Raw genomic sequence first — 11919 nt, 5'->3', positions numbered from 1 at the left:
TTGACTCAACACAGGGTATTTTAAAATCATGGCTTGCTTTACTTTGTAGCTGGGTGCATTTAACATCCAGCCTTTTATATTTCACTGAGGTTTTCTTTTCATCTCAGTAAAGACAGGCATTCAAATAACCAAGGACCCTAGAACCATTAATATAAAGATAGACTCTGAGTATTTCAGCATAAAAATAATAGTGAACCAATCCAGCAAAGTTCCTTGTTCATAGTTCATGTAATTAGCAACCAACTGTGCTCAAGTTCATGGGTATCTTAGAATAATTTAGACAAAACTCAGCCCATAGTCATGGTCACAAGATTTAATCATTTACACACAGGTTATTTGGTGGCAATGAAAAAAATCACGAGTTAGAACTGTTCTGTCCAATGTAGTAGCCACTAGCCACATGTGACAGTCTACTTTTAATTAGAATAAATTTAATTTTAATTAGAATAAAATGGAATGAAAAACTCAGTTTCTCAGTCATACTAGCCACATTTCAAGTGCTCAATAACCACATGTGGCTAGTGGTTACCATGTTAGGCAGTGTAGACACAGAACACTTTCATCATTGCCAAAAATTGTATTGGGTATGGAATATTACTCAGCCTTTAAAAAGAAAAAAAATTCTGTCACGTGCTATGATCATGGATGAACCTTAAGGGCATTATGTTAAATGACATAAGCCAATCACAAAATGGCAAGTACTATATGATTCCACTTATATGAGGATCTAAAGAAGTCAGACTCATAGAAATAGAAGAATGCGGTTGCCAGGGGCTGGGAGGAGGGGGTAGAGGGGAGTTGTTATTCAGTGGATATAGAGTTTCAATTTTGCCAAAAGGAAAAGTTCTAGAAATCTGTGGCACAACAGTGTAAATATATTTAACACTGCTGAACTTTACACTTAAAAATGGCTAAGATGGTACGTTTTATGTTGTGTGGGGTTTTGTTAACAAAAAATTTTTTTAACGTTTTATTGGCCAGTATTGACAGAACATGAAAGAATACTTCCCTGTGGCCTTCCTCATAGTTGATGTGGTTAGCAACAAATTGTCCTCAAGTTCATGGTTATCTCAGAATAATTTAGACAAAAGTCCATAGTCATGGTCATAAAATTCCCTTTCTCTTTACATCTCCATAGGAAAAGATGAAGAGCTATGATTCCCAAGCTCAGTAACCCACCATTGGAATAAGTGCCTGGGGACAGCAGCACAGAAGCCCAGGGTTGGTTCTCCAGCCCTTACCTTGCTTCCTGGGTGCACTTTAAACTTCATACACGCCTTGCCATCCCAACAGTGCGGCCTCAGGCTTTGCTCTCTGACCTACAAGAAAAGAGAACAGGTGGGAAAGGATGGAGTGAGAGGCGGAGATTAGCAGATGTAAGCTTTTATATATCGAATAGATAACAACAAGGTCCTACTGTATAGCACAGGGGACTGTATTCAATGTCCTGGAATAAACCATAATGGAAAACAATATTTTTAAAAAGAATTTATATATACATATAACTGAATCACTTTGCTATACAGCAGAAATTAATACAACATTGTAAATCAACTATGCTTCAATTTTAAAAAATATTGATTAAAAAGAAGAAAAGAGAAAAGGCATTAGAGACAGGGTAACGACTCCCACAGATGTGCCTACATGTCAGCAGAGATTCCTTCTAGGGCTTTCTAGGGCAGCATGAAAAATAAGCCATGAGACACATACCCGTTTTGTATTTACCTTCTCCCCTTAGGGAATGGTCCTCGCGTGCTCCCATCCACCTGCCTGCCAAGACTCCCCCTAAATCGACAGCTTTAACGTTCTTTGGGCAGCTGTCCAGTCTCCAGATCATTCTTCCCCATCTTCCTTCCCAAAAGCTGCTCTGAGTCCTATTCGCTCTGGTCTGTGCTTTCTGCTTTCCAAAAGGGATGGATATTTGCCTCTGGAGTGGTGTTTTTCAAATATTTTTGACCCCATAGAAAGAAACATATTTTATAACATGAGGGTATAGATACACACATAATAAAATGTGTATATATCTGTATTATGTATATATATATAGATATATATATATACTCACACATAATGAAAATTTTATATATATGTAAAATAACTGAACAGTTTTGTGAAATAGAACTTCTTTTTCTGTGCCCTTTGGATATTTTCTATTTGTTTTTATTTATATATCTGTTTGTTTGTTTATTTATTGGTGAATTGCCACGTCCTGCTAAATTTATTTCCCAGTACCCTCCTGGAGTGCAGCCACATTGCAGACGGAGCTTGTGCTCTTTCCAGCCCCTTTCCCAATTTTCCTCCACTTCCAGGGACAATTTTTAACATGATCTACCCTCTCTCTTGCGCCAGGGCCTGCTTCCAAACGGGAGGCCTGGCCCTCATATGGCTCTTTCTCTCCATCTCTCTCTTTTTGAAAAATCTCTTTCTCGCATGTAGCATTCAGGCCTGAGGCTGCAAACCCACCGTGAGGAGGCCTGGGTGACAGCTCCAAGCGTGTGAGGAAACTCTCTCATCCTCTCAGCCTGTTAATTCTCTCTTCTTCCCACACTGGAGGGTGGAGCCTGGGCTGTCTCCTTGGACTGGCTAGAAATGGTCAACTGGAACTTATAATCAGGGTTTCAGACCAGTGATTCCCAGTCACTGGTCTATAGGCCAGTCATGAATAGCCGGACTATGAAAAAGGGGAAGGAGCTGGGAAGGAGACAAGGAAACACTTAGGGGCTCATTTGAAAATAATGGTGCCCCTATCCCACAGTAAGCCTACTAAACCTTATGCAGACCAGGCCCAGCCATGTGTGTTATTAAACCTTCCCAAGCGAGGCTGACCCCCAGACAGCTTTGAGAGCTGTTATTCTAGACTGCTTCTAGGAGAGGGAAAAAGAGTTCTGCCCCGAGGCTAATACTGTGATTTGAATTCTCCTTTGGGATTTGGGACCAAACGTCAAATTTATCAAAATGTTTTCTTTGCTCCCTTGGTGCACTCAGCTCCCTCTGGGGTAGGGTTGGAAGACTGACTTTCAGATAAATAACAAATAATGTTTTAGTGTGCGTATGTGCCACACGATATTTGGGACGCTATTCATTGTCCAGAATTACAGCTGTTTTTCTGAAATTCAAACTTAACTGGACTGTATTTGACAACTAATCAAAAGGAGGAAAATCGTTATCTCCGGGTGCATGGGTCAAAACGGGCTCTGTGGCTAGCCTGCAAAGGCTTCAGGTCCTGGCGTTTATCAACCAGACTCCTTTTGACACTTTTTTAGGCTTTCTATGCCTCGGTTTGCTCATCTATAAGATGGGGAAAGTCGTATCTAATTCAGAGGTTCTTCGGAGAATTGAATGAGTCATTGAATATAGAGGACTCAGAACAACGCCTGACAGGTGGTGAGCCTCAATGATTGATAGCTGCTAATATTAGTACGACTAGCGTTTCAATCTCACCACCAGTTTTTGTAGTTACTTGTTGGATTGTGTCAGAATTTGACTTCAATCTGAGGCAAATTAACTGGTCAAATAAAAGGTGCCCCTGGGTTGATAGCTAGCACTGTATCAATGGAGGGATCCCAGCTTGGAGGTAGTAAAAATACATTTTTACAGTGACTTAGTTATCTGACTCTAAAGAGGGTCAAGAAATACTCTGTGTGTGTGTGTGTGTGTGTGTGTGTGTGTGTGTTGAGGTGTAATCTTAAATCCAACTTAACTTTGCCTTCCCTAGAGGCAAACCCCGTGGTATTTTCAGCACGTCCCTTCTAAACTGGAAGGGTCCTGATTATTTTAAAAAAAAGTTCTCAGAATCCATGTTCCCTTGCCATAGACGAGAAGCTGTTTTTGTCATCAGAGTGTGTGTGCTTGTCTACAACACACGTCTCTCTGTGCAGCTGGGGGCCAGCGATGCCTGACCTACAGCTGTGTTGGCCCGGGCGTCCATGGGAGGCCCTGGCATCCATGGGAAGACTTGGCCGTGGTGGGACTCCCTTCACTTCCTTGAATTCATTCAAGTGAATTCATTCCTGATAATCCCTGTCCTTCAGTTTTTAGAGAACAATCATTAGAATTTGCTATTACGCCTCTGGAGACAGCTGCCCATTGTCTCCTCAATCTTCCAGTTATGTATTTACGGATCCAAATATCACTTATTTATATCAACAGCTGTCTCCTTATCAACAGTGGTGCTTAACTAGCACTGCTCTCACATACATTTTCTAGCATTTTTAGCAACATTCTATTCTTAGGCAGAGTTAAACTCTTGGGCTGTTTTCCTGGCATCAATATGTATGGGATTATGTTTCTTCCTCTATAAATAGAAGAATTCCCAGTAGAACTGTCACCCTCCTCTCTGCCTTGGACTCACATGTGCACACATGCATAACACACACACACACACACACACACACACACACACACACACACACACGGAAAGAACAGATCTCCAGCTGGGATCTGAAAGAAATCAGGATTCAAATAGAACTGATTAATAGGCAGAGGACCTTTAAAATCTCGGTTTTATTTTACGTCTTATTTTATAAGTTTTTGGTCACATTTTCATTGGGATCTGCCTTTGTATAGGAGTCCTTGGGCCATTTGCCTTTGAGAAGAGTTTCTTTGCATTCCTTTCAGTAGGCAGATATGGTAAAGACAGGTGGGGATATAGGTGGGAGACGGAAAAGATAACCAATGTCATATATGGAAAAATGTTTGGTGGTTTGGTAATTTTTATGAGCTAGACCAACTTCTTTTGGAAGGACTATAAAGTTATTTAAAAGTTCAGTGAGTGTCTGTATAAACATCTGTTCCCAGTAAAATTTTAAACACATATTTTATATTGCAGCATGTTTTTAGTGTGTTCATGTTGAATAAACTTAGTGGGAAAAGACCTAGATGAATTAGACCCTAACTTCAGCATTGTCCCTTATCTGCTAGAATTTGTGAAAGTTAAAAAGAATACTTGCTGGACTCAGTTTCCTTTTCTATAAAGTAAGCAAGAAAATAGGGTGCGCTCAGATCTGTTCACATTCAGATTCCATTATTATATGCCCATTTCCCAGTTTCTATTTGTTTATGTAATTGTTCTTTTCATTAGTGTCTGTCAGTCAGCAAATCTGAGTCTAGAAAGATTAAATTGTTTTTACTGGACTCTGTTCCTGTGTCCTCCTCATACTGGTTATTATCATTCCGGAACATCTTTGGAGATGGGCTGAGAACCTGATAAGAATTAAGCCCTTCAGTTGAGAATAGCGGTAGGTTTTTTAAGAACTACGGAGTTGGAAGGCTGGAAGAGACAAAAGGAATTACTTAGCTAAGTTGTCCCTTTCCTTGCAACACTTTACCAATCTGCTAAACTTTGATTTGTCCAATCACTTGTGTATCGAGAGCCTTGTGTATTGAGCGCCTCCAATTTCCCAGGCAGGGTGTTCGTGCCACCCACTTGGGGAAACTCCAAGAGCCATGATCAGACCTACTTTTGAAAACAACTGCTGGGTTGCTGGGGTCTCTCTGTTCCCTATTTAAACTCTCTGATGTTTCACCGAATGGATCTCCCTTCAGAGTCCAGTTTGTGGCCATGCCTCTTATCTGATTCTTTTCCATCCAAAAATTGAGATACATTTCTGACGAGGCCTTCTGTCCTTTGCCACGAATTGGAACTTCAGCTAGAGAGCATTTCTCCTGTTGCTGGTGCTGTCAGCCTAGCTCAGCTGTCTGCTCCCTCCTCACAAGGATTCTGGTTTTTTTAAATTCATTTATCTCTGCTTTGTTTCTTAGAAGAGATACAGAATGACTGGTCGTTCTTAGCTCATCACCCAATACTGCTTTGGGTGTACTGGTTGAGTTTATCACTCACAGACAAGTCTAGCTCAATTCTGTCGTAAAAAGCCTGACTGCCAGCCTCAAGGGTTGGCTCTATTCCAACCCCCTGTAACTGAGGATTTGCTCCTGTCACTCATGGTTCAGTAGAACACAAGTTACCACCAAGCACTTAAAGCATGATTAATGGCATTCCAGGAAAGGTGCCAAGCTCTTTCTTCAGTCAAGACTTCAGCTTAGCAACTGGGGACCCAGCCTTCCTGGAATCCCCAGGTCATTGTTTCCCATCTTCCCCACTCGAATTTGCTTACTGACAAGCCCAGAGAATTTGACCTTCCTCTTGGACTTTTTGCTTGAAAAATGTACCAGAACCGCACTCAAGGGCGGGGATATTTACATAAGAAGAAATAGGATAATTCTTTCTAATTTACAAAATACTTTCATATGTATTGCTTTGATTATTTGGCAATTAAGTGGGAATTATTTGGGTTTTACACTTGTGTAAAATGAGAGGGGTAAACCTAAATTCTAAATAGAAAGAATGTATTGACTATTTCCTTAAGTTTCTCTCCCCAAAGAACCTGTTATTTCTCTCGGACTCTGGGCCCAGTTCGTTTTGTTGCTTAGTCACAATTATTAACATGATCCCCATCCGAGTTCCTGACAATTAAGCTTTCTTTATTCAGGAAAAAGAAGAATATATGTTTCAAAGCTATCCTCCTAACAATGTGAGTGTCACCAGTGTCCAAAGAAACTCAGCTCTTCAAGGGAGAAAACACAATTCATCAGGCCTACTGGAAAGAACCTACAGAACGGGCTTTGTGGGGCCTTCATGAGTGAAAGGTCAGATTAAAGATGTTCCAAACTGTTCTTGCGTAATCTATTTTTAAATAAGAGTGAAACAATATCTGACTTTTCATTCAGTGCTCACACTGCTAAACCTCAATTGTTTCAAATCTACCAAAAAACACTCATTCTTTGAGCTTCCCTAAGCATATGAACAGTGTTTTCATCATAATTTCCTAATAAGTAAAAGCACATTTTCCAATGATATTCCCCAAATGATTTTTCTAGAAATAAAGCCAGTTGCCCGGCATTCTACCTATCCTGCAAATGTCATGCCAATCCACATTCAAAAACCTTCTGGGCTTCACGTTATGTGCAGATGAAAATCTAACACGTTATCATGGCAAATTTGTTATTTAGGCTCCTATAATCTGCCTCAAATGTTCCTTCTGTTAACCTTCTTCTTGTGCATCTTTAATTCCAGGTTATTACATTTTGAGTTTTGATAGACATGGCCAAATGGCCCTCCTAATTTGTACCCATTTACAGTCCCTGGTAAGGTGTAGAAATGCCTGTTTCATCACACTGGCCCCAACATCTTTATGATATTTGCCAAACTGATAGGCAAATATTTATCTAATTGCTTTAATTTTTATGCCTTTGATTATTAATAAAATTAAGCATTTTTCAGATGTTTATTGGTCATTTATATATATTTTTTTCTGGCTTGATTATTTAAGTCCTTGTCCAAAGTGTTTCTATTGGAATGTTCACCTATTTCTTAAGAACTGCTTCTAGGAGCTGATCATAGCATGGATATCAGCTCTTTGTCACTCGTGTTATAGATAGGCGCTCATCATTTGTCTTTGGTCTTTAACTTTTTACGTTGTCCTGTTCGGCACAAAAGTTTAAGACATTCATCAATGAATGTCTCTGTCAATCCTTTCCATTATGGATTTTAAATTGGGGTCATGCTAAGAATTTTTTTTCTATAAAAAGATGGCAAACATATCCTCCTATAGTATCTTCTAACGCTTCTTTCAGTGAGTTAGTTCGTTTGTTATATACTTTAAAATTCTCAGTCCTTCTGGAGTTATTTTAGGTTTCGGTATAAAATAGGGGTTTACTTTCATTTTCCTCCAAATGCATAACCAGTTATGCTAACTACATTTCTTGACTAAACCATTCTTTATCAAGACCACCTGTAAAATTCTTTATCAATGTTAAAGGTGCACATGGTCATATAATAAAATTCTAACCTAAATATTTTTTAAATTCTATGCTATCTGTGTCTTTTCTTTTGCTAGTTACTTGCTTAATTGGCATCTTTGTTGACAATGTAGAAGAGTGTTATATGCCTAAGAAATATGTTGTTCTCTTAGAAATAATTAGCCTGATTCTCTTAAGAGATTAAACACAGGAATGTCTTTAAGCAAAATTAGGCTAACGTACAAACACAAGTGTGAAAAGTCGTCATGGAAAATATAATCTGCTTAATACAAAACCTCTTTACCCAAAACTTTGCAGGTGTGAATCTGTTCTGTTGTGACAAAGCTGTCCTAACACCACAAACTTAGAGTAAATGCCTGCTTATCCCTAATAATAAAGGAATTCTTATGATCAGGTTTTTAAAAATTTTGTCTTATAAGAAAGAAGCAAGTGATAAGGAAATTATCTTCAAGACTTTACTTAAAGTCTTTAGTTTAAAAGACTTTCTTTAAAACAAAACAAAACAAAACACTAGAGTTTCCATGGTTTGTGAGCCTCTGGGGATCAAAGACTGACATTCTCACTGAGGACCCAGAGACACGATGAAGACCAGATGACCTTCATCAACAAGATTTAACTATATTTTGCACATTTTAGGGCTACATACCTCATGGCTGTTCACCTCTGCATTTTATTCATTCAACTGACTGTGCATGGGAAATTTACTATAATTCTAGGAAATGCCAGGGCACTTTCACACTTATTAATTCTTATGGATTTTTGGCCTCAACATGCCAGAGCCCAGGTTTTCATCTGCCGTTGAACTGGAGCCTTGATGAGATTATCTGTGGCTTGCTGGGGCGGGGGGGGGGGGGGGGGGGGGCGGGGTAAGAAGCCACCCCCCACCCCCACCCCCACCCCACCTGCCTCCCCGCCCAGTTCTGTGTACTACAGTGGTGGAATTCAGCAAGGCTAGAACCAGCTGGGCATGGGAGAGAGGATGATGTTCTAGATCTTTTGCACCATCCCTCCAGGTTTCTAAGATTATTTTCATAGCTATCAAGACCGTGTATCCAGTCCAGAACTATGGAGACCTTGACATCCTGTGAGCACATCTCTGCTCAAACACACTCTATGTAGCTATGGGTATTCCCTGCCAAAGACCTTTAGAAAGAGAACAAGGCAGACCATTTTGAAAGTGGCAGAGACATACGTTTAGATTGGGTAGAACGTGGTTTCTTAAGGAGCGGCTGTAAGCAAAACTGTGAATTCAGTGACATTGTCCTAGGGATGCCATCCCTCTACTTTCTGGGTCGTTCACCCTGGGGACACACTGCTGCCACTGCTCGTGTCCTTCCGTACCCAGTATCCTCTTGCTTCATCCAGTTCACAATTGCTCCCAGCCAAGCTGCTAAAAAATGTCACTGACACCCTAGTTTGATTGAATGTGTTCATTTACTTTTTCTAGGAGGATATTTGTATCCCTTTAATTGTGGAATGAATGACACCAGAGGGCACATGGATGCCAAAGTATTGTGCTCGCCTAACCCTCAGCACCACAAGAGATAAACCCTGTGATGGGAACCCTGTCCTTGCTTTTAAAAAGGAATAAAGAAATACACTGTCTTTTTAGAGAAGCAAGACATATGTACCTTTGAGGCCTGTCGGCAACAATTTCAGTCAACTTGTGGTCATGCACAGAATAGGAGTGTTTGAAAGTCAAGTTTCTAAGACTCAACACAGACAGGCTCTCTTTTTTTTTTTTTTTGCGGTGCGCGGGCCTCTCACTGTTGTGGCCTCTCCCGCTGCGGAGCACAGACTCCAGACGCGCAGGCTCAGCGGCCATGGCTCACGGGCCCAGCCACTCCGTGGCATGTGGGATCTTCCCGGACCGGGGCACGAACCCGCGTCCCCTGCATCGGCAGGCGGACTCTCAACCACTGCGCCACCAGGGAAGCCCCAGGCTCTCATTTTAACACTTCATGCTCATGGCTATCATTTTGCAAATCAAGTGACCAGAATAAGGAAAGCTAAATAATTTGCTCAAGATGATGTTACTTGTTAATGGTTGAATAAAGTACTATATGTGGCTACATAATATACAATCCTTTTAAATTTGGGTTATGGTTGAATAATTAATAGTGGTTTTATTAAGAACATAACAAAAGGCTTGTGCTAATACTCTGATAAATTATAGAATGTACTTTTATCTGTTTTTGTTACCTCTCTTGTCTCTGTAATTTCCAGCCTATGTGTGTTATTATCAGGTTTAGTTTAATGGATTTCTCTATGGAAATGCCAAAGTCATCATTTTTCCACATTTCTCCACCCTGACCTTCTTCCTATACCTCCTTTGGTAACTTCTCATTATTTAGTATCTGGCCTGGATGGATTACATAGAATATCAGGTTTGCATAAATTAATTCTTCATGAAAAAGAAAAAAAGGGAAAAGAAAAATGACTAATTTTCAAGTGTATCACTTTATATTTATTGGGGGAGGGAGCAGAGGAAAGGATTAAAAGGGTCAGTTTGTGGAGTTTTTAGAGTCTAGGGAAGGAGTTAAATTGGGAAGCACTTCCTGGAAATATACCAATTAGGTCAAAGCTTAAACTAATTCGTCTTAAAGTGAAAATAAACTTGATCCTATCAAGAATATTTTTATTTCAAGAGATGGCGAGGGGAAATCTATGACTAATTCATGGAAGCCGCGAGATTGACGTTTTAACAATTACCCTTTATTCCAGTCAATCCATTTCCCAGGCACACCCCCAAGAATAGGGGTCACCGTGTTGCAATCGACAGAGAGAAGGCTGTGCTTTGAGTCAGCAAACCTCTAGTCTGAGACTCACCAAACATCTCAATTTATATAATTACCGAGAAGCTGAACTCTGTCGTATCTGCTCATCGTTTTTTCCACTCTCTCTTCCTTTAGTTATCCTTCTTTAGGAAATGGGATATTGAAATCAGAGTTTTCCTCATGCGGAGGGGAAAAATCATCTCAGATTAACAGGTAATAAGGATGATAGTAAGACACATTCTAAGGAATCAAATCACAGCTTTGAGGCTTACCTGTGATTCCTCTCTTCACATCACAGCCCCAGGGAGCCCTTCCTCTGGTGTAACCGTGGCTCAATCACTTCTTGTTCTGTTTGGAAAGATAATCATAATATCTGAGCCACAGGGGCTCGCTGGCAGGTGTACAGGCCACTGATTCACCAGCAACTCCTGCAGCACGTTGCTGCCCAGTAGGCAGACAAGCCCAGAACACACTCCCTTCAAGAAGGAAGAGAGAAATACCTTTATGTTGACTCTCCCTCCCACTTAAGTCCCTAACAGGCCTGGTAAGGGGAAAGAGCTCAGAGTCCAAGACCTAATGATTCTCCCAGCACACAGAAATCACAGAAGGAAAATGGGAGAAAAATGCTCTAGGGGAATGCAGGATACTTCTGTCCTAGATTCACGTGTCACATGATGCCACTCTGTCAAGCTTTCACATCAGCCTCTGGACACCCAGGGCCATAGCCCATAAAGCAGAAGGAATGTAGCCTTTCATGCATAAATTTCAGCTGGGGAGAGGTGGGTCTTTCCAGGGAGGTATGGGGAGAGGTAGATATCATTTTTCCTTTTCCCACTTTCTCACTCAAGCCTGAAGAATCAACCTGCTACTTTCCCAGACAAAGGCACCTCGGACTTCTGGGTGGAATACTATGTAATGGGGGTGGGCAAAAGAGAGCAACGGCGTCCACGCCCAGGGCAAATGCTTTCGGTATATTCTTTGTCCTTAGAAAACCTCGAGCTAAACCTTACTAACTTTTTTCATAAGTTTCTTTCTAAGGAGTCATCCGATTTGAAAGCTGACACTCCACATTTACCAATGACTTGAGGTAGTTGACACTTTAAACCACTCTATAACTTACAAATGATTTGAGGCAGCTTACAATATTAATGCATAAAATTACATTAGAATAGAAATAAAGAAACATAAATGTTCTATACATAAACTATATGTATGTACATGAATTATAAAAAGGGGAAACTATAAGAGTGGAGAGTCACAGGAATAGTGACGTAGACATAGAGAACAGACATGTGGACATGGTGCGGGGGGGAGGGTGGGATGA

The 11919-nt window shown here is 40.5% G+C and overlaps 1 long non-coding RNA gene across 1 annotated transcript; it reads right to left on the bottom strand.

Annotated features, from left to right (window-relative positions):
• Positions 1 to 1277: 1277 nt before the first annotated feature.
• Positions 1278 to 11113, bottom strand: LOC309829088. The gene is made up of 3 exons (XR_014297380.1): positions 11096 to 11113; positions 10868 to 10943; positions 1278 to 1319 (listed from the first exon to the last, which is right to left on the bottom strand). It is a non-coding gene; the product is annotated as an uncharacterized lncRNA (long non-coding RNA).
• Between the last annotated feature and the right edge of the window lie 806 nt (positions 11114 to 11919).

The sequence above is a fragment of the Grampus griseus genome, assembly GCF_964374135.1.
Source record: "Grampus griseus genome assembly, chromosome: 10".
Classification (NCBI taxonomy): Eukaryota; Metazoa; Chordata; class Mammalia; order Artiodactyla; family Delphinidae; genus Grampus; species Grampus griseus.
This window is presented reverse-complemented; position numbering and strand designations above follow the sequence as displayed.